This window comes from Epargyreus clarus, unplaced genomic scaffold (assembly GCF_041222505.1).
Source record: "Epargyreus clarus isolate Ecla_fem2 unplaced genomic scaffold, WU_Ecla_fem_2.2 ptg000008l, whole genome shotgun sequence".
Classification (NCBI taxonomy): Eukaryota; Metazoa; Arthropoda; class Insecta; order Lepidoptera; family Hesperiidae; genus Epargyreus; species Epargyreus clarus.
In genome coordinates, this window is record NW_027332216.1 from 11832629 (window position 1) to 11854695 (window position 22067).

Sequence of the window (22067 nt, forward strand, 5' to 3'; positions counted from 1 at the left end):
ATGGATTTCTTCCGTGCCCTTACCATGAGTTTTTACGTTTTGACAAATATGACTGTTTTAGTATTTGTTTACGTATTTGCCCATACCAATTCCAATCAGCACCCCTACCGGATTGTACCAGTAGGACTACCATGAGTTTACAAAAGTATTACTCGCTAGCGACTGCGTAAAATAAATGTATGAAAAATTGTACAGCGCCTATGGTGATTACTCGTAGAACTAAAATCCGTAGTGACGTAACTCGATACGTAAAAAACCTATCGAAATCAAATCGCTAGCGAATGTCATTATGATCTATTGCCATACAAATTCGGTCCCATGAGTCATTAATTTGACAGACGTTGTCAAGAAATACCGTAACGATAGTAGTTATGTTTTTCACTAGCAAAATGACAATAGTTTTCTATTTACCATTTCTATAGTGGCGTTTCTATGCCAACTCATGGTATTGCTACAGAACTACAGTGTCAGTAACGTAACATTAAATGTCTAAATTGACAAAATGGCGCTTTATATTTGGTCTCCCTTTTTTGCGAACATGTGAGGCAGACAAAAAGACTTGAGCACTTACTTATTGTTACGTTTACTCAGTCTACTGAAGCAAACAGAACAGAATAATGGATTGAGTAAACTTAACGTAAAATTGTGGGATGTTTTGAAAACTCATGGTAAGGGTACTGTTCTGTATAAAGTTGATTCTCGTATGTGAGGTTGAAGTGAAGTTGAGTGAAGTTTCTGTTATATGAAGACACTTTGTATTAAAAGTACCTATTTTTTTACAATATAATATTTTAGTAGTGAACGAGTATGCAATCCATCTGATGGTATGTTGCTATTACCGCCTATGGAAATCTGTAATGTACCCGGGTTCGAACCAAGGTTTCTACCACTCTTAATACAAAATTTATTAATTTAGCATTATTTGATCAGTTCTGCACTAGAAAACGTCTTGAAAATTCTATTTCCATGAAATGACATGAAATAATGGAGTGAAATGAAACGTCTATTATTATAACAATACTTGCTTATCGTAAAAAAGCAAAAATAATAGCTATTGCACAAACTAGGTTATAAACAACCGAAAAGTTTTTCAAAAGTTACGACCGCAATTTTCTCAAAACTTGCGATTGTAAAAAACTTTTAATTACTCAATTTGATACTATTTAAATGTTGCATAGTTTGGTATAAGTATAACATTATCTGTTGTATGTATATGTTGGGTCTGGCAGGTTTTGTATATTTTACAGGTTTTGTATATTTTTAAGCCTTAGTGTGGAAAAGCAGTACTTACGAGTATATAAGGCCTAGAATGAAGATACACTTAAATTACGAGTATCATCTAATCTAATCAATCTAAAAAAGAAGTTTAGGGACAAAAAGGTACAATTCATAATTTTTCTACCTCTATTTCCTTATTTTATAAACTTGTACTGATGCCAAAGATTCTCAAAAGTCATAAAAAATTCCACACTTTCTGTCATTTGGAGTCTTTTCCCGTCACGCCAGGTTATTTGCCCGCGGATCTGTCCGGATGCATGATAATTTTGATGCAACCTTTTCATACATATTCCATTCCACAACGGAAGTATATATGACACTATTTTTTATATAATATAGGAGTAGCAGACGCTTGCAGTCCATCGTCCATGGACATTTGTAATTAACCTCAGATAGGATTACCTACCCCTGAGCACTAAGCTGGAACGCTCTGAAACCGAGGTCTTCTTACCACAATATTATAAAACTCGATAGTATAAAACGTTTAAGTCAATAAAAAATGTATATTTGCACATGTCACTGAAATGAAATCATTATTACTTACGAGTACATACATCATACGGTATGTTAATATTTTCGAGTCCTTTACGCCATATCACGTCGGAACTCATATTAAAAATTACACGAATTCCAGTACTCATACCTGATTTCAAACGGAACGCTTAATATAGTGAAAAACGACAATAAAAAATGAAGGTTGAAAATTGTTGAAATATTGAGTTTCTGGTGCAAAATACAAATCGAATTACAAACTCTGGACTAAGATATAAATAAATAGATCTAAAAATTGTAAAAGATAACATTTTGATTTGAACACAAATAGGTGGTCATTGTAGTGTCATCGGTTCCGCATATAACATGCATGGCGCATATTATATAATATGGTTTTATGGACCTTATGAAGTTGCCAAACTTGTTTTTAATAGTTTTAATTAATATCTTCTGTCTTTTTGTAGAGGTGAATATTGAATCTATTCGGCAGAACATTTAGACAAAAATAGAGGACAGACAATGGATCTAAACTACGCAACTATTTACCACGAAAACTCGCGGGTATTTGTCTAAAAATAAAAAAATGTCTTATGCGGGTATATTCGGGAAATCTCGCTTGCGGGGCTCTGCTTGATGTAGGGCCCCGGGGCCTCCACGAGAGATTGGACCCCGCAAAAGAGAAAAAGGTAGGTACATTCAAATTTCAACGGATCAGCGAATTAAAATATTTTTTCAAACAGTATTTTTTCTCATTTCTACCGGGAATAGTTGTTCTTAACAAATTACAACACTCTTTGTTTATTATTATTTTATTTCTTGGCACAAATTTTTTGAATAAAATGTTTGAAAAAAAACCTTTTTTTATTTGGAAAATAATTAGGGGCCTACCCTGTTGTAGGGCCTCGAGACCTCCAAATCCGGCCCTGTTCCCATGTACCGACGAAGTAGTTAACTAGATGCGACCAATATGCGTCACTATGCATATTATATGCGACACCGATGACACTACGGCTTAATCCGAGCCAATAACTATACGATAATATAAACAGATTACTGCTGCAGTTTGGCTCACCGGTGGCATATTGTTGAACATTATTCTGCATGCATATGCAGACCGATTTTATGTGGAGTAATAATTGACTATGCATATGATTTTATGTTAGATCTTTAATGGATTAAAACTATGACAAACAAAGTACATTTGCGTCTTCAATTTTTTTACAATGAGACACATATTTTCGATAATGTATCAATTAATATACGTTATAGGGTAAAATCTGTACATAATTGTCATGCCTGATGATATAGATCATTTCACGTTGTCTATCACTCAGTGTTTAACTGGTTTATTAAATGTAAAGAGCCAATTCCTGAGATTTTTCACGTAGAGACGAAATCTCAAAAGACATCAGAGTGGATTCATAACACGAGAATTTTTTATCTACACAAGCAGCGACCTAACCTCAACTACCTAACCTAACCTAACTAACTAACTTATAGGAAAATAACCGTTTCTAGTTGTATTAACAACAGCAGCATATCTAAACCACATTTATAAATAGCAGTTCCACTTACAATATTTCTACAAAACACCGCGTTTCTCACCTGTTCAACCAATATTAAGTTTCTTTTCTCCTTCGACCAATTTCTATATTGCAAATGCTGCTCAAGAGGAAAGGTCTGCGTTTTCTCCACGACGTTTGTGATTTACTACGATATCGCAAGATATTATAAAACGGAATAAATTCTCGCGATAATGCGGTACGGGAGAATGCTTCTTAACTGTGAATAATAGGGGGGAAGATCCTGTGAAGCTGAGACTTAACCGGTAAAAGAAATGATATATGCGACTCTGCAACTTACGGGAGAACCTATTAGTCATAACTTTGTATTGCACGGGATTTTAATGGTTAATTTTTGTTTTCTGCGCAAAGAATCAGTGCCAGATGTGTATAAGATATACTTATTTACAACACTTATATTATTACTTGCAATGGAGTGTAAAGTCGTTCTAGGAATCTGGGGTTCGAATTCCAGGCAAACACCTTCCATTTTTATATTTAACTGAATTAAAAAGAAAACGAATTATCACTTACATTAATAATAAACAAAAATATCGTTAGGAAGTTTAGTAGAGAAAGCTTGAGAATTCTATAAAGAAGTTCTCAAATGTCACTGTCACTTGGCCAGCGTGGTAGATTATGGCCTAAACCCTTATGCGAGCGCCATGCCCAGCAGTGGGACATCACATGGTTGATGATGATAAATACTTAATTGTATGAATTAGTCTTTATATGTGATGGAAATAGCAAACATAGATACCAAAAGTTAAGTGGACACTACCTGTCAGCCATCTGTAATCAACTCCCCATTCCCCCATTCCCAGCCATCCAAATCTAAAAGCTGTGTAATACCTGTTCTTTTTTTCTTTTTTTTAAACTTTAGGCAACCTTATAATTTCTAATGTATTTTTATTAAATAAATTTGTAATGTATTTTTTGTCATGTTATTAGTTGTGTACATCTATGTGTGTTTATGTACTCTTATATGCTAGCTGTCTTCATTTCTAATTGAAATTCCATGTTATTCTTTTTTGGCCTGTGTTATCTATAAGTTTTGTTGCATGTAATTTTGTTAATGAAGCTATAAATAAATAAATAAATAAATAAACTCAAAATTGCGCATAGCCCCTGGGCTTGTGTATAGGGATGTAACGACGAATCGTAAATTCGATAAAATCGACAATGTCAACCTAAAAATATCGATATTTTAATTAATATTGGAATATTGGCGATACGACATTGTCATATCGAAAATATTGAATGTCCATATAGATTTGCGATAATAATTAATATAATGAATGTATAGTATACGACTAAGTCGACGATAAACAGGGCGTCAAAATTGTATAATCTTTCGAAATATGTCAATGAAAAATATTTGTTTTATTTAAATATCGTTTAAAGTTTAGAATTATCGTTATATCGATTATATTAATTATTAATTTTAAATTTCGATTTAATTAGTACGTAATATTTTAGGATACCTAAACATTGATATTCATATCGATAATTTCACCAAGTCCCATCCCTACTTGTGTAGACTGTAACGTATCTCGAAAATTAAGCAATTTTGAACGCGATTGGGAGATGAATAGATGATCACTTTTGGGTAAATTTACATGCATTTCCCAAAATTGATGGTTTCCTTAAAATCATAGGACCCTGTTGTAACATTATTGGCCGTATTGTAACCTTGTTGGTGGAACTAAACCTCATGGAACTAAATGAAATACATTTATTACAAGCTTTATTGTATTGGCCTGTGGGGGCAATTACAATTACAGTTACAATATTTTTCTCTTACACTACTTTCGACTTAGAACACGACCTCAATTAAGATCTGATAAGAAAGCCAGTGAGTTTCTGTTTTTTCCATTATTATATTTATTACTTTCATTTTTCATTCTTTTATGCTATGCTATCATAGCATAAAAGGAAGCTATAAATTTAATGAACCTGTTTCTCTCTCCAACAATTTGGAGTAGCGTGGTGAGTATACCGGTTACCGTGCAGAGAGAGAGTATTAGAAATTAATTATCACTTGCTAAACGGTGAAGGAAAACACCGTGAGGAAACCTGCATACCTGAGAGGTTTATAAACAAAAATCTCAAAGGTGTGTGAAGTGTATCAATACGCACTTGGCCAGCGCGGTGGACTATTGCCTAATCCTTCTCATTATGAGGCTGGGGTTGCTGATGACCGCGCAGAAGGTCCCGGGTTCGATCCCTGGCCAAGCAGATATCTAAATGATGAATTTAGATTTCTGTCGCGACTGGGTATTTTTGTATTCGTCTATGTATGTGTCCGTGACATCCACGGAGTGGCGCAGACTAGGGGAGGCCTATGTCCAGCAGTGGACTAGTAAAGGCTGAAGGATGGATGATATAGGTAAATAGTTACTTTTCATGTCAGGTATAGTCTGCGCCAAACTGCTAGGCCGCTCCCAAGTTGTTGCGAGCAGGTGTAGCCATACAATTTGCTATGGCTATGCGATTCATTTCTATATTCAGAGCGGACTAGCAGTTTTACGCGGATTATACATCAATTTCAGTTACGAACTAGTCGCTTACATTTTAATAACTATAGTTATAGTTTACTAGCTGACCCGGCAAACGTTGTTACCATATAAATAAAAAAATGTTAAGGGTGAACAACCCTTATCACTTAGGGGTTTGAAAAATAGATAGTAGCCGATTCTCACACCTACTAAATATGCATATAAAACTTGGTGAAAATCGGTAAAGCCGTTTCGGAGGAGTACGGTAACTAACATTGTGACACGAGAATTTTATATATAAGACTAGTTATTGCCCGCGGCAACGCCCGCGTTTTAAAGTAAATAATATGACATACTAACATTCAGAAAACTGAAAATTCGTACCTTCATTGGAATGAAAGTGGGGCCATCTGGCGAAAATTGGTCGTACTAACTTTGAAACCTCGTGGGCTCATGGACGACTTTGCTAAAGATCATCACTTGATCAAATGCATAGTTTACGATTCAATCCTTACTAATATCGATTTATATAATCGACTTTTTGGTCCAAAAGATCGATTCTGCGATTAATCGATCTTAGATCGCCATCCCTAGTTCCCGTGGGATTTCCGGGATAAAAACTATCCTATGTCCTTTCTCGGGTCTCAGAGTATTTTTGTACAAAATTTCATAAAAATCAGTTTAGTGGTTTAGGCGTGAAGAAGAGACAACCAGACAGACAGACAGAGTTACTTTCGGATTTATAATATTAGTAGGGATATAAGACTTTTAAGAACTAAGGTTGCTTGCTTATGCGAGATTATTCCGCCGTTTCCGATACTCAATATTAACACCATAAAAATCTATTCGCAGTTCCCATAGTCCCCATAATCCGCTATCCCTCGCAAGTATGGCGTTACCAGAATCACTTGCCGACCGCTCTTATCTTAATAGTTACTGGGGGAATGGCTACTGCTCATAACTAGACCAACGGTAATGTTTCTATATATTGAAAATTCATGTGATATGTACTTTCTTTTGAATACGCTGTGTGGTTGTCGAGGTTCAGTCATTACTGTCCCAGAGTTGGACACGGGTTTCTCCGAATGAAATGGGCTCAGGCAATTGTACTACTGGCCAAGAGCGAAATACTAATCTTAACACATCTTTTAACACTTTTAAAGTTGACTGATTTAGTCTAAAAAGTTTCCTCACGGTGTTTTCCTTCACAGCAAATAAAAATTATTTTTTATAAAGCTCCTAACGTCCAAAATCGGGTGTGCGTACCTGAGATTCCAACGTAAGATCCTACCATTATGAGGCTGAGTTTCGTATCCTGTTAGACTTATTAAAGTAAGATATGATGGATAGAAGGATTTGTCAATACTCGCCAAAGGATGAAGTTCCACCCACAGTAACTGTACAGTGTACACGTAGTGGTCCTCTACACTTCGATTTGCATACAATTTTTGCAGAGGCGGACAAGGCAGTTAATAAAATTCCTCCCCTGATATTCTCGGAACGCTATGACATGACATGGGTACAAAGACCCAAGAAGATGGTTTGACGACCCGCGTGGCGAGCGGTCACCATGCCGGTCTGACGCGCTGAGGGTCCCGGGTTCGATCCCCGGCCAGACAGAAATCTGTTAAATCGTTAGAAAGAACATTTCATCCTCAGAGCCTGCAAAATATCAGCGACTGCTCTGGCAGTGCAAATGTCCATAGAAAACGATTACTTTTCGTCAGGTAGCATGATTGCTTTGCCACTAGATTTAGTTATAAAAACATGCTACACAGGTATAATATAAATAAATGCAGTACGAATACCACTGCCTAAAAAGTATCGATTTCAATATTCGGTATATTAAAAGCTGGATTTTGCTCGAGCAAATAATAACAACAATTGAGCTCGGTACCACTAGGCTCCATTTCTCCAGCTCACATGCGGCTTGATAACTGTAATCTAACTCAGTATTCCCGTACGCTCGAAAAGGCTAGCGATTGTTGAGCCGAACTGAAATACCACTGGATTTTTATATACATACGTAATATCTACAATATTTTTCAGACAAAAACATATTTTTTCGGCAGTATTCTCATAATAACAGTTATCGATCCACAAAACCTATTTATTAGACGGGTACATATTAAAGAGTAAGAAATCCCACGTCCTATGATAACATACCCATTTGTATATTTACTCAATGGCATATCCTTCAATTTTCCTACGATTATTTGGATTTTTAGGGTAACACAAAAAACACTATTTTTTTAAAAAACAAAGCGTTAATAAAACCAAAAGAAGTAACTAGAAAACAAAATGTTATTTTTTTAGAAATGGAGAAGTTATTGCTATCTTCACGATATCGATATCGAAATGAACAATCAAAGAAAAATGTATTTCTTTCATAACATCTGACAAATTTTGCTGTTGGAAATCTAGGAATACAGCGATCGCAATGTATATATGTTATGGCCAGTGTGCAAAATCCGGTGATTTATATATTAACCTAACTGTATTAAATTACATAATGCTTAAGATATTCGATATTGTGCCAATTTATTGCCTAACATTATTACGGGTATCATCGACCCATTACTATCCCACTGCTGGGCACGGGTCTCCTCTCAGAATGAGAAGGATTAGGCATAATTTACCACGCTGGCCGAGTGTAAACTAGCAGACTTCACATACCTTTGAAATCTTTTTTAGATTTCTCAGGTATGCATTTCCTACGTTTCCTTCACTGTTTAAACAAGTGATAATTATTTTTTATTTCGCACATAATATTGAAAAATGAGTTGAGTTACTAGAATTTGAATCCGAGAGGCCAAGTTTCTTAAAGATTAGGCTATCACTGCTTTGACTGTCACTGTTAAGAACATATTTATTTTGAAACTGATTATTATTTTAAACTGATTGAGACCTGTACCCTTAGTACGAGTTTTTACGTTTTGACAAAAATGACTGTTTTCGTTTTTTTTTACGTATTTCCCATATATTTCCAATCAGTTCTGATACAATCCGCTAGGGGCGCTGATTGGAAATGCATGGGCAAATACGTAATCAAACACCAAAACAGTCAATTTTGTAAAAACGTAGAAACTCATACTAAGGGTACTGTACCCGCAGAATGCCAGACAATTTGTAAAAAAACCGTTCTCCACATTTTGACGTCACATGTAAGCAGTACGCCTATAATATTCATACAGCCACGGGCTGTATGTAATATGAGAACCCCAATAACGAAACCAAATATACTATTCACGAACGTATATCGAATATAGGGCTTTACAAATTCAAATAATCTAGCCGGCGAATGACATCGGCCAACCTCAATACCGTTTATTTGATGTCTTTTTTGACTAGATATTACTAAAGTAGAGTATTCGCTGATGAAACATTATGTCGAAAGTAAATAGAATGTCTTAAACAAAATTATCTTTTTATGTGTAATAACAAGAAATTAGTCACTTTCAAATTTTACATTGATTTAAAGGTCCCAAAATTATTTTGTTAATAAATTCTTCATTAGCAAAAAATAATTTAACGCATTTAGAACCTTCTTGGATAGTATAGAAGTAGCAAACAAGCCTGATGATAAATAGCTACTGATGTCCATGGAGATCTGTAATCAACCCCAGGGGGGTTACTACCATCTCTTAAAACAAAATTATGATTTAAATTTTACTTTTTTTGCAGGAAATTTAATTTTTTAAGCAAAATATGACAATTTCAGTTGGTTTTATACAATGGATAAACGAAAAATGAATAAGAGTTTAAGTTTGTTCAACTGCGTATGACGGAATATTTTACTGTTTTAAGGAGGAAATAAAACATTCCTGAACTATGATGGTTTTTAAAAGATGGTGTTAGGACCCCAGGTCTACCTGAGATCGGCCACGAAAGACTATGTCGAAAGGAGTATGTCGCCCTTACCACACAAAGACAGCAAAACAGTACGGCATTGAAAACTGCTATTTAGCAGACAAGGAAAAACGTACCACCTCGGACTCGTGCCACATGACAAGTACCAATGTGTTACAATAGACTTCTAAAGGCTGATGATGTAATCCTCCCAAATCAATATATATTTAAGCCACGGCTAATTTATGTAACAACTTCATCAACAAAAAGGCTCCCAAACGCAAACTCTATACAAATTAAAAACAAAGTTCAAGTGAAGCTCACCAAAGACAAAGTCGAAGTAAAAACGCAATTAATAGTTTTCAACAGTACCACTTTAGTCAAGGGTTTAACTACCGGCTAAACTAACGCCAGCGAGACAAAGTTTTAAGCCTAGTTGTGTCCGTAAGGCACTTGTCTTATTGCCGCCGTTTTATTTGTAACGAGCTCAGCGATGTTATAAGAAGTTGATATATTTCCATGAAAATACATAAATTATGAAAACTATATTCTATTTGCTATTAAGTGCTTACTTTTTTATAATATAGGAGTAGCGGACGAGCACACAGTCCACCTGATGGTAAGTGGCTACTGCCGCCCATGGACATCTGCAATCAAACCTAGATAGGATTAGATATTCCCACCTGCGGTCGGCCACAGATGCGCCGCTGCTCCTGAGGACTAAGCTGGAACGCCTCGGAAAAGTATGTCTCCCTTACCACACCCTTCAAACCAGAACACAGCAGCGCTTAACACTGTTGTCATTAGGTACAAATAGGAATATAGCTTACTGCTGGCAATGAACATCTGTAATCTACACGATATAGCATTGGAGTCAATCTTGTTTGTTTTGAGTCACTAATAAAAATAAAGCGATATGTCGAAAAGGTAATTGCCTCTTGACTACAATCGCACTTAACACTGTGATTATATCAAATACATGTAGTAAGCGTACCGCCGCAATCGATCCATGAATCAATGATCAATGAAAAGTCAAGTCAAAGCCAAGGTGGAATGCAAACTAACGATATAAATATGAAGTGTGTTAATCGTACTATACGTCATTCAGTTAAAATACTAAGATAGGTAAGGTAAGTGCAACAAAAAAATCAAACACGTCATTAATAAAAGTGGAATTATAAGTCACCCGCAAACTATTGTATCTTTTACGAGAAACTAAGGTCAATACTGAAGCGAGGATATTAAATGATGGTTCTTGCGAACGATTTCGAATAGCACTGGAGGATATAAGGCACAGATTGAAATATATCTAAGGTACATCATATTTCTATTCTGAGAAATAGATTCTCGTTGGAGATAAGACTGCTACCTAAAAGAATAAGGGCGGGATAGCTTTGTACGGTGATTTAATTGCTTAATCTAAATTGAATCTATGTGTGTGTATTTCTTCGTGTATCAGAGAGTAAGTGTTTCTTAAGTAGTAAACCCCAATTATTAAGCTTTGTTGAAGGCCGTCTAAAAGTTACATAATTAAGTACGTAATTACGAAAAATACAAGTTAACTTTATTATGTTTAAACATGTTAACGATTAACTATTGAGTCATGGTAGTAGTGAAAATTTTAATTAAATAAATAGGTAATGTATAAAAATCTTAAATTACTAATTTAGTATATAATATATCAAAGCTACTAACATACTATATGTAAGAATAAGTTAACAAAGGCATGTTGTTCATATGTTACTAAATATCCGTGAAATCTAATGTTATGTTTAACCGTAACTCGATCATTTTGGAAAGTGAATGATGATGATACATTGAATTCAATTCCTATTTGAAAAGTTCATTTCTGGGTCTCTTATAGTCTAGGTGCTTATGCTTTTTGTCGTTATTCACTTATGACAAGTTAATATTATGTCCCATTTATTATTTTTCTGCTTCAGATAATTCCTACTGGACAAAAAAGGTATCCGATATAAAATCTAAACCATTGCACTGCAGATAAAATTGTTTCGTTGGCAAGTTGTGGAGTAAAAGTAAAGCATTAAACCGCACCATAGAGCTTAATCAATTAGAAATGACACCAGTACTCTCTGTATGATGGTTATCAAAGATTTTTTAAGATTGAAGTGTCCATGTCAAGCATGACATCTCATACAGAACATAACCAGTTGATACATAGTTATGTTTAATCACATGCAAATAGAACAGTACTTCAACTTGCAGCCGATAACAAATGTCATACTACTCCTGAGGACCAGGATGATCTCCTTATAATTATGTAAGTTAGTCGGCATCCACACGCTTCCACCAAAACGCTAGAACTGCTTCACGGTACAAATTTGAAGGTGGTAGAACCCTTTGTGGATCGACTCCGGCGGCACCACCGCCACACCTATTTCTGCCTTATAACAGCAGTGTTAAGCGCTGCTGTGTTGTGGTTTGAAAAATGTGGTAAGCGAAACCTACTTTTCCGAGGCGTTCCAGCTCAGCCGTCAGAGATAGCGGCGCATCTGTGGTCGACCTCAGGTAGGAATATCTAATTCTATCTGGGGTTGATTGCAGATGTCCACGGGCGGCAGTAGCCACTTACCATCGGATGGACTGCAAGCTCGTCTGCTACTCCTTTATTATAAAAAACCTTTTATTCAATTCAGACACATCACTAAGCCGTGTCTATTTATTCAAAGGTCTATAACCAACCATAGCTGAGTTTTTGCAAAGCCTGCGGTTTTAATCAAGTTACTTGTTACCAATATCTGCGCGAGCTGAAGTTAAACGTTTGTACCGAACTATGTTCGGGAGTAAAACTTTATGGGTAGGTTATATACCTACCTTCATAATAGAAATAACTAAAAGGTCTTAAAAAGCGAGATATAATGACCCGCATGACGTAGCGTCAATCTCGTAAGGGTAAGATAGGACAAGCAGAAGTTCATGGTTCAATCGGGATTTAAATGAAGATTTTTGGAGGGTGATAGAATTATTATTGCTCAACCTGGGAACCACCGTAACACATATATATAGTGAGGCTTCTTGTGTTTCCATGGTTTTATGCGGATGTCGGGTGATAAAAATATTATTTTTGTGAGGGGAACTGCTTAATTACCTCCGTTCTTTATAGAGCTGATTACAGATGTACATTAACGGCAATGACCACTTACCATCAGGTACACTGCATGCTCGATTGCATTTTCAATCTTTAAAAAAACTCTCGCTCTCCCAAAAACCTTGATTGAACAAATTTCATTTTAAAAAGAAAAGGCCGTATAAAAGCAGCATTTATTTGTGACTCCCATAAATTTTGGTAGCTCAAATAATATTTTTCGACATCCCAAAAACCGTTGAATCAGCAAACTGTGAATGAACTCGCTAAAGGTGTGAAAAAAGCCATTTTTATAACCCACATTGTGAATTGTGGAAATGTGACGAATATTCAGTGAATTCGTCGTAACTATTCGTAATTCGTCGTAGTCAAAAAACCCTTTGCTGTTCGATTCCGGCGGCACCACCGCCACAACTATTTCTGCCTCATAACAGCAGTGTTTAGCGCTGTTGTGTTCTGGTTTGAAGAGTGTGGTAGGGGTATACATTTCGGAGGCATTCCAGGTTAGTCCTTAGAAATAGCGGCACATCCGTGGCCGTACTCAGGTAGGAATCTAATCTTATCTGAGGTTGGTTACAGATGACCCTGAGCGGCAGTAGCCAACCAGGTGGACTGCATGCTCGTTCACTACACCTATATAGGTTTTTAATATTACAACAAAGAAATTCCCGTATTTTTGCAATTGTTCGTGATATTATAAAATATTGACAGGTACGTGTCAGAACACTAACGAAGTTTTACGCTTTGTTAGTGCTGTAAAACCTGTCCATTTCATAGTAACATACAAAATAAATGTCCCGAAATCACAAACGCGGTGTGTCATAAAACGGGTAACATTGTACTCAAATATTTATTTTCAATTAAATGTTGTGAAGATGAAAACTGTACAGATTGAATTATTGAACGAAAGTTTATCTTTTTTGTATTGAATATGTACTTTACTAGGTAGGTGTGATATAGCAGTGATAGCCTACTGGTTAAGAAACTCGGCCTCTCGACCGAGGGGTCCGAGGTTCAAATCCCAGGTACCTCTGATTTTTCAAAGTTATGTGCGTTTCAGAAATTACTTATCACTTGCTAAACGGTGAAGGAAAACATCGTGAGGAAACCTGTCTACCCGAGAGATTTATAAAAAAAAATCTCAAAGGTATGTGAACTCTACCAATACGCACTTGGCGGACTTGGTGGACTATGGCTTGATCCTTCTCATTCTGAGAGAAGACCCGTGCCTAGCAGTGGGACAGTAATGGGTTGTTGATTATTATTATGATTATAGGTAGGTGTTGGTGTGGTTTCGTCGGCAAAGGAAAGTGTTATTTTAATTACCCGACTGCGGAGGGTAATGTTTTTCGATAGTCTCGTATGTAGTCTCGTATGTATGTTGTAGCAATATTTGGCATGGCCTACATCCCAAACGGTTTGATGGATTTTAGCATATAAGGTGTCATTTAATTCATCTTGTGAAAATACCTAACGGTGATGTAACCCACGTTAATATGGTACGCCAGAATTCTGAAGCCCGGCGACGTGAACTCAAGGCATAACGGTGAAACCTGACGTACTTGCTTACCCCACTAAATCGTCCTAGAACTTCCATATTGATGACTTTCAGCCAACCAGCTTCACGAATAGATTGAAAAGAAAAAGAAAGAAAGATTAAATGTTGTATTTCTTAGAATTAAATGTATGTAATTTAAATTAAATTTATGTACATAATTTTTATCTTTCACATATTATATTTTTTATTTTTTGTATTTCTTATAATTATTACATGCCCGCTTGCGGCGGGAATGTAGAGGAATATTATTTTATGACTGTACCTAGCTTACTTACATTCCATAATAAACGAATTTGATTTGATTTAATTTGGAAAAAATCGCCTCGAGATAATAACTTATATCATATCTCATATCTTCCTCCACCAATTCGCATTTGATGAATGTGGTAGAAACCTCATCTGGTATGGACTCAGCTATAGCAGCATCAGCATCTGGATGGAACTCAGCAGTAGGACCAATAAGGTCTCAGTGAATCTCTTCCAATTTATTATTCATAAACCCACATCATATAAAACTCCCTCAAAGATCTTTAATAATAAACTAAATCACACATTCAAATAAAGTTTTAAGATTTAAACTACACGGGTAAAGTCGCAGGAGATAGTCTTATATAAATCCAGATTACTTTTATTTTTATAGCTGGCTGGATGTCGGACTGATGCTGAATCCAGCATTTCCCTCGGGATACGTTGCGTGCTCTACAAATAAGTTGAATCTTTTGGTTTTATAATATTTTCGATTGCGAAAAAGGTTGGATTGTGAGTTTATTCTAACGTATCAGTGGTAACAGGTATTGCTGATCACAGGTATTTTAATTGATAAATAAGAAATAACATGTTAGTAACCAAAAGGTGGACAAATACTTAATGAAAAAGCAAATTTTAAATCGTCGTCAACTCATTATTGTTACTGGGTAAGATTCTTCTGGAATTCAAACCTCGGACCCCCAATCAAGGAGTCGACTGTCTAGTCACTAGGATATCAGTGTTTTACAAATTTAAATACAGATTTTTTTATATATCCGTCTTTGACAGTGTCTAAAGCCCACACAGCAACCTTTACCCACATCAGCACAAATGCAAAAGTGAGATCTACTTACAGGCCCAGACTATACGGAACACGCAATGTACTTTAATTTTATTTACTTTAACAAATTTTCCCAAACGACCCCTAAACTAAGGCACTACAAAATTAAGTCCCCTTTCATTTGCACCGTGTAAGTCTAAAATAAATTCACCTAAACGAACCTTGCATCTTGCACTAATCCATCCCGTTTCCAGAATAATTGGTTTACTGACGCAAACAGATCCCAATTCGTCTGCCCGGGATGAGTGGGTCAGTGAGGAATAAACAAAAGTCGTATCGTATCACTTCCTGGTCCCGTAGGAACAGTTAACCCGTAATCATGTTGCTGATCGTAAAACCATTTTAGTGAACCGCACACAAATTAACGGATTTAACTGCTAATAAATGGGACAATGGCCTTTTCGATCGTTTGTTTTTGAATACTGAACCGTTATTTTGGATTCGTCTAAGGAAATTCATATAGTGGAGCTTCACTTGGTATATGTCTCCTATACTTTACAATACGTCATAATAATACGTAGTACGTTAGAATGTATTGGCTTTTTTTACGCGTATATTGGCAAAAGGCATAATTTCCTTTTCTCATCTGTTGCTTCTTACCACTAATTAAGAATATATCAAAAATTACATTTGCAAAATTATTAAAATACATTACAATACAGAAAATAATCTGTGGATGTACAATAGCATATCTTGATGTATGCTTGTAGCAAGTACATTACATTCCAAATGTAATCGAAGCCTTCTTGAAGGTAGTCATGTATAAATATAGTCACATATACGGTACAGAGTAACGATATTACAATTACACGTAAGTAGGTACACACTAGTGATTAGAGGTATTATAACTATTCCCGTTATTAAACTGTTCTTGCTGAAGTCTCCGACCAGAATGTCGCTCTCTGTTAACTCGGGCGTCGCCATGATATCATCCCCACTTGACATCCCCACTGCATCTATGTTTGAACTGTAGTAATCAAATGAGTGACTTATTATTGACGTGATAACGTCTTATAAATTGATAATCACCAGCAAAATTGAAAAATAGTAACGTTCCGCCTGAGCCTGTGCGTGCAAGCGAGAGCGCGCAACAAGCGATAGAGAGGCGCGATAAAACAAACGATAGAGGCCTAAGCGTTGGCTTGTGACACACATATCTTTCTTCTCGCGTGACGTTAGAGCTAGCAGTTAGAATAGTTCTGCTACTGGAACGCTGCCACGCGAGCTTCTTCGAGAGCTTTTACAATAACCTCCGTTCACCTCGACGGAAGCTATTATTTGTAAACAAGTGATGAATACGCGACAACGTGTTTTGTGTCTATTTCTATATTTTGATAAGATTTAATTGATTTCCTTCATTTAATCACCTCAGTTAACTGTTTTTCTCAGAATAGCGACAAAAAAGGTAATTAATTCTTCCATTTTAAGAGTAATATGATTAATAATAAATAAATAATAATATGACTATAACTAATTGTTTGTGATTATATTTAAACAAATTGTTTAAATTAAATTTGAAAAAACTGTAAATAATATTTGAAAATTAAAAATTAATGTTTATAACCAGTTTTAAAAATATTTATGTCAAATTATATCAAATTATTATTATTGATAATATTAATAATTAAAAATATTAATTATAAATAAATAAATTAATAAAATAATTAAAAAATTATAAAAAAACACTCCCCTTGATTTCGTACTTTTCCTATCATCATCCTATCCTTAACAGAATAATGCAGATTGGAGAATCTTAAATACAATACATGTATATAAGTTGTAAATAAATTGTTAATAGCACATTGTTACTTGTAATTAATCTATATAATTTAAGTAAAAAAAAATTTGAGTTAACGCATGTAAATAAATGTTAATTTATCTAAAAAATTGTAATTTTCAATTAACTCCTTTTTTGTATTACAAAAAATAATGATTATGACGTTATCACGTAAATCTATCGTCCGTAAACCGACTTTACAGACAACCAATTATTTTTTTTAAAGTACTGATATAAAAATGCGATATCGTTAATATTCAAGCTTCGTATTAACGATGATAACACAAATGTATCATACATATGTCGTGTGACAACATGTACAATACACGTGATAAAAAACAAAAATATTTGACAAATGCACATACAGGCCAAGTGAAGTTCCACGTTCCACACATTTAAAAACACTTTTTAATGTTTACCTCACATTTTTGTAATGATTTTTGTGCGACTGTTGTGCACTATTTTCGACTTCAACGCCGGAAATCTAGTTATTTACGGATAGAAAGTAGCTAGTCGCTCCATGTAAACTTCCCTTTGACTAAATGTACCATCAAAATCGCTTTACCAGTTACCAAAAGTAGGCCGTATGAACGAAAACTTTTCGAGTTTTAACGCATCGTAAAAATAAACAAAAGCAGTACTTACGTACAGTCAGCTTCAAAAATAGATGCGCAGACGAAGATTCAAAAAATACCTAATTCACCCAAGCGTTCATAAACAGCTGAACACTCTTAGTATCATACTTAGATGAACATCGTAAAATGTCAAAAGTAGATGAACATTAACGAGTCAAAAGTAGCTGAACACCGATAGTACAAAACAGCTAATGTTGCTAATCTGATATGTCATTGTTCAGCTACTTTTGACACTGCAGTTAAGTGATTGTTGGTTCTGAACCTTTTCTTTCGCTAGCTCCGCCTCTGAATAGATCGAAGATCGATTTTTGGAGAATCGATTCTTTAGGCCTCGATTTTTTGGGAATCGATTTATTCGATTCGAATCGATTCAAGGATCGATATTTTTCGGAAATAATCGCCATCCCCAGTAGTTGTACTAAATTTGTTAGATAGATAGCTGGTTTTAATGCATTAGATAGATTCCTTGTGAAGCAACGTGAGGATGGAAATAATACGTCTGTCTCCACCATTACACTACAAACTTCCGTAACACGAGACAATGTTTGTCAAACATCTTGCACGGAAAACAGTGTAGAGCAAACAAGTCACCGCATTTGTTGTGAGAATTCTAAATATAGAATAAAATATATCATCCAAGCGTGTCCGTTAAAATATTTGTTAGCGAGGTACTAAAATATGAAAATATATTTAATTTATGTCTATCAATCATTGTGTGTAATGAAAGTTAAATAAACAAGCATGCACTCAATTTTTTTTTTATTTATTTATTTTGAATTTTTTTATAACAAAGGTAAATGGTTCATAGATACAAACAGAGGAATAATTACCTACAGTTTTCACTATTAAATTTTACAATAAGTTAAAAGGCAAATTAAACATGAAGTATCACAATGAAGAGGAAGATAAACACATACATTAAAATAATGAATAAAAAAAATCTATTAAATGATGTATAAATCTATTTAAGTTTTCGTATTGTCAATTGTAAGTTGTTCAAAGTTATTTGTTACCAACTAACATAAAACAAGGGTTTCTACTGAAATCAATGACAGATGCTTTGCCACTCTTGAGGACTGAGATAGTCACCTCATACGTGAGTCAGCTGGAATCCGCAACTTTCCACCGAAACGCAGAATTTCTTCACGCTAGAAATGTGCTTAGCGGTAATACCTCCTTGGCCGAGATTGTCAAATAACAGGTCAAACATACTAAAATTCAACCAGGAAGGACTACCTTTTACATTTATGGAATTCTTGTCAAAATAACTTCTGCTCTTTGTCAGTGAGTTTGTATTGTTGTCCATATAATTACATACCCATCGCGCTCACATCGCAACTCCAGTTTAGTTTATAACATCACTCAATTGCTAACTTACCTCAATTTACCCTAACAATAGCACCGTCAAGTATAACATGTTACCGGCAAACGTGGTTCTAACTTTCCGAATATTTCGACTCCATAAAGTTCCGACGGTATGATTACGGCAATTCCGAGAACTTTGCGGTATCTCCAAGTGTCGTTTTGGCGTTTAGCTCTTCACTTTGCTACCTTTGGTGATACCGGGAATTAGGTAGAGTGCGGCATTTTACGTTTAGTATTGAAGTAGTGCTCGTTGTGCTGTACATTTTTAAATAATCTGATTTAAATGGTAAATAAATGTAATTAGGCTGATGTGATATTAGATCTCGTATCGATACAGTTCTAATCTTCTCTAATCTTCCAATTCCGAGAACTTTGCGGTATCTCCAATTGTCGTTGTGACGTTTAGCTCTTTACTTTGCTGCCTTTGATTACGCTCGGAATTAGGTAAAGTGCGACATTTTACGTTTAAAATTAATATATAAAGTGGTGGTCGTTATGTTAAACATTTTAAAATAATGTGATTCATAGTGGCGTAAGTGATACATAATCAAAATTATGCTGTCTCGATATTTTTTCTTATACAGTTTTACTTGTGTTCCGACGGTATGATTGCGGCAGTTCCGAGAACTTTGCGGTATCTCTAAGTGTCGTTGTGACATTTCATTCTTCACTTTGCTGCCTTTGGTTATGCTGGGTATTAGGTAAAGTGCGGCATTTTAGGCTAAATATTAGAGTGGTAGTTATGCTATACATCTTTAATAATCAGATTTGTAATGTGAATGTGAATGCGGTACATAAATAAAAGATGATTGCGATATGAGTTTCAATACTGTTGTCCATGATGTAACTAAGAGAAATATAAATAAACATGTATCCAGGAAGGAATGAAAAACCATTAAGTGATAAAAAAAATGTATTATATTACTTAGCTAACAATAAATAAGTTCCACAAAAAAATACTTCAAAATAATAAATATATCTATCTTCTAAAATGTTAAATCGACTAAAACATCCATGAGCAAATTTTGCTTAAAAGATTTGGTTTTATAATATTCTAGACTTCAATTTAAATGAATCTAGACGTTAAGCTCAAAATGGCTACCTGGTGCAGTTAAGCCTTAATCCACTAAATGGCTAATTGTAAGTCGAGTTGGGACAAGTTCAGACAAAAATACATCACCACCACCACTCACATTTAACCTGCAAAAATATTGTCATCCTTTATGGAAATTCCGTAATGAAATGACACGGCGTATAATTTTATTCACTGTAATGAATAAAAAATGAGTCAAAAGCGAGAGTCCTGCGTTTGTACTTTATATTACAACATTCTTTTTCATTTCAGGTTTTTATATCAAAATTAAATCACTTCATCAGGAAGACTCAAGTTGAATATGAATGTTATGGTCCTCACAGTCCGAAAATCTTTCCTTTGAGTATTTTCAAAATATTTTAATAATAATATTTTGGCCGTGTGGTTCCGGCGGCGAATAGGCCACCCCATGTCTGCCCGTGGGTGTCGTAGAAGCCGACTAAGGGCATCTACCGGGTAGATGGGCAGCAGCGTCTACTCGGGCATTTAACATCCTACTGCGACGGTCCCACTGGTCGCTGGGTCTGACACTGCCTGGCGTAATTCCCAAAGGTGTCACGCTTGGTGCTAAGATCTCTTCGTGGGATCTGCCTGGCTAGCTACCACCCTCAGGCCGGAGTCTACCGTTAATAACGACTCGTCGTGTTTCGGTAGTGCGCCTGGGAGCCAGTTCATCCCCTTAACCCCCCCTGCCCATCCTCTTGTGGTGTTTCTGACGGCGTAACCTTCGGGTCCGGTGGGTCTCTTTAAGCATCGTTGCTCTCGGAGGCGTGGTGCGTTGACGCGGGGGCCAGGGAGACCCGGTGAAACGGTTGTCCGCTAGCCGCCCGCCGGTTAGTTGGGGACCCGAACCCGGGTAACACCGTCAACCTCTGGCCCGGGAGGCTGTCCCGCCAACCGGCGAAAAGTCCCGTTGCACGATTACCCTGCCGGAGTAAGAGACCGGAGTGGAGCCGGGTAGTCGTGCACGGGGGGGACCGGGGGCCCTTCCGTCCCCCGCGCCAGCATCCCACATTACCACTGTAAGCACGGCGCTACGAGACCCGCACTTTGTCCCGTGGAGTGTCGGCGGAGCACCGCAAATCCTTTCTAGTCCTTCATCTCTTTGAACCACCAATGAAAAGGCAGAAAAAGGAAAAGGTATTCACAGCGGCGACCTCCTCCACACTTACTGTGGATATGTGCAACATCAGGGGGCTCCATTCCAATCTGGATGCTGTCCACCACCACCTTGAGACAGCAAAGCCGGCTTTCCTCTTTTTGACGGAGACGCAGATATCGCCCTCGGGCGATACATCGTATTTAGATTACCCCGGCTACAGTTTACAACATGCTTTTAGGCGTCGAGCCGTGGTATGTGTGTATGTTCGGGGTGATATCTGCTGCCGCCGTCTCAGCTGCCTTGAAGACAAGGACCTATCTTTGTTGTGGGTGCGCGCAGATATTGGGGGGCAGACCCATGTCTACGCGTGCCTATATAGGTCCTATAGCGGAGATGTCGAGACAACTCGATTATTCGAGCACGTCCAGTGGGCAATTGACAGGATGCTGCAGCAGTGTCCTTCGGCGGAGTTGGTGATTCTGGGTGACTTTAATGCCCACCATATTGAGTGGCTGGGCTCCCGAACCACTGACTTTGCCGGAAGAACTGCGTATGACTTCTCTTTGGCATATGGGCTCTCCCAGGTCGTACCCGGCCCTACAAGGGTACCTGATGTAGAGACCCATACTGCCTCTTTGCTGAATCTTCTGCTGACCAACCGTCCT

General features: G+C 36.5%; 1 protein-coding gene across 1 annotated transcript in view; it reads left to right on the forward strand.

Annotated features, from left to right (window-relative positions):
* LOC140744446 (uncharacterized) overlaps positions 1-449 on the forward strand; it is a 241516-nt gene extending 241067 nt beyond the window's left edge. Inside the window, exon 10 of the transcript XR_012102547.1 lies at positions 122-449. The gene's annotated coding sequence lies outside the window, so the exon portion shown is untranslated. The remainder of the gene's footprint in view (positions 1-121) is intronic.
* The last annotated feature ends 21618 nt before the right edge of the window (positions 450-22067 follow it).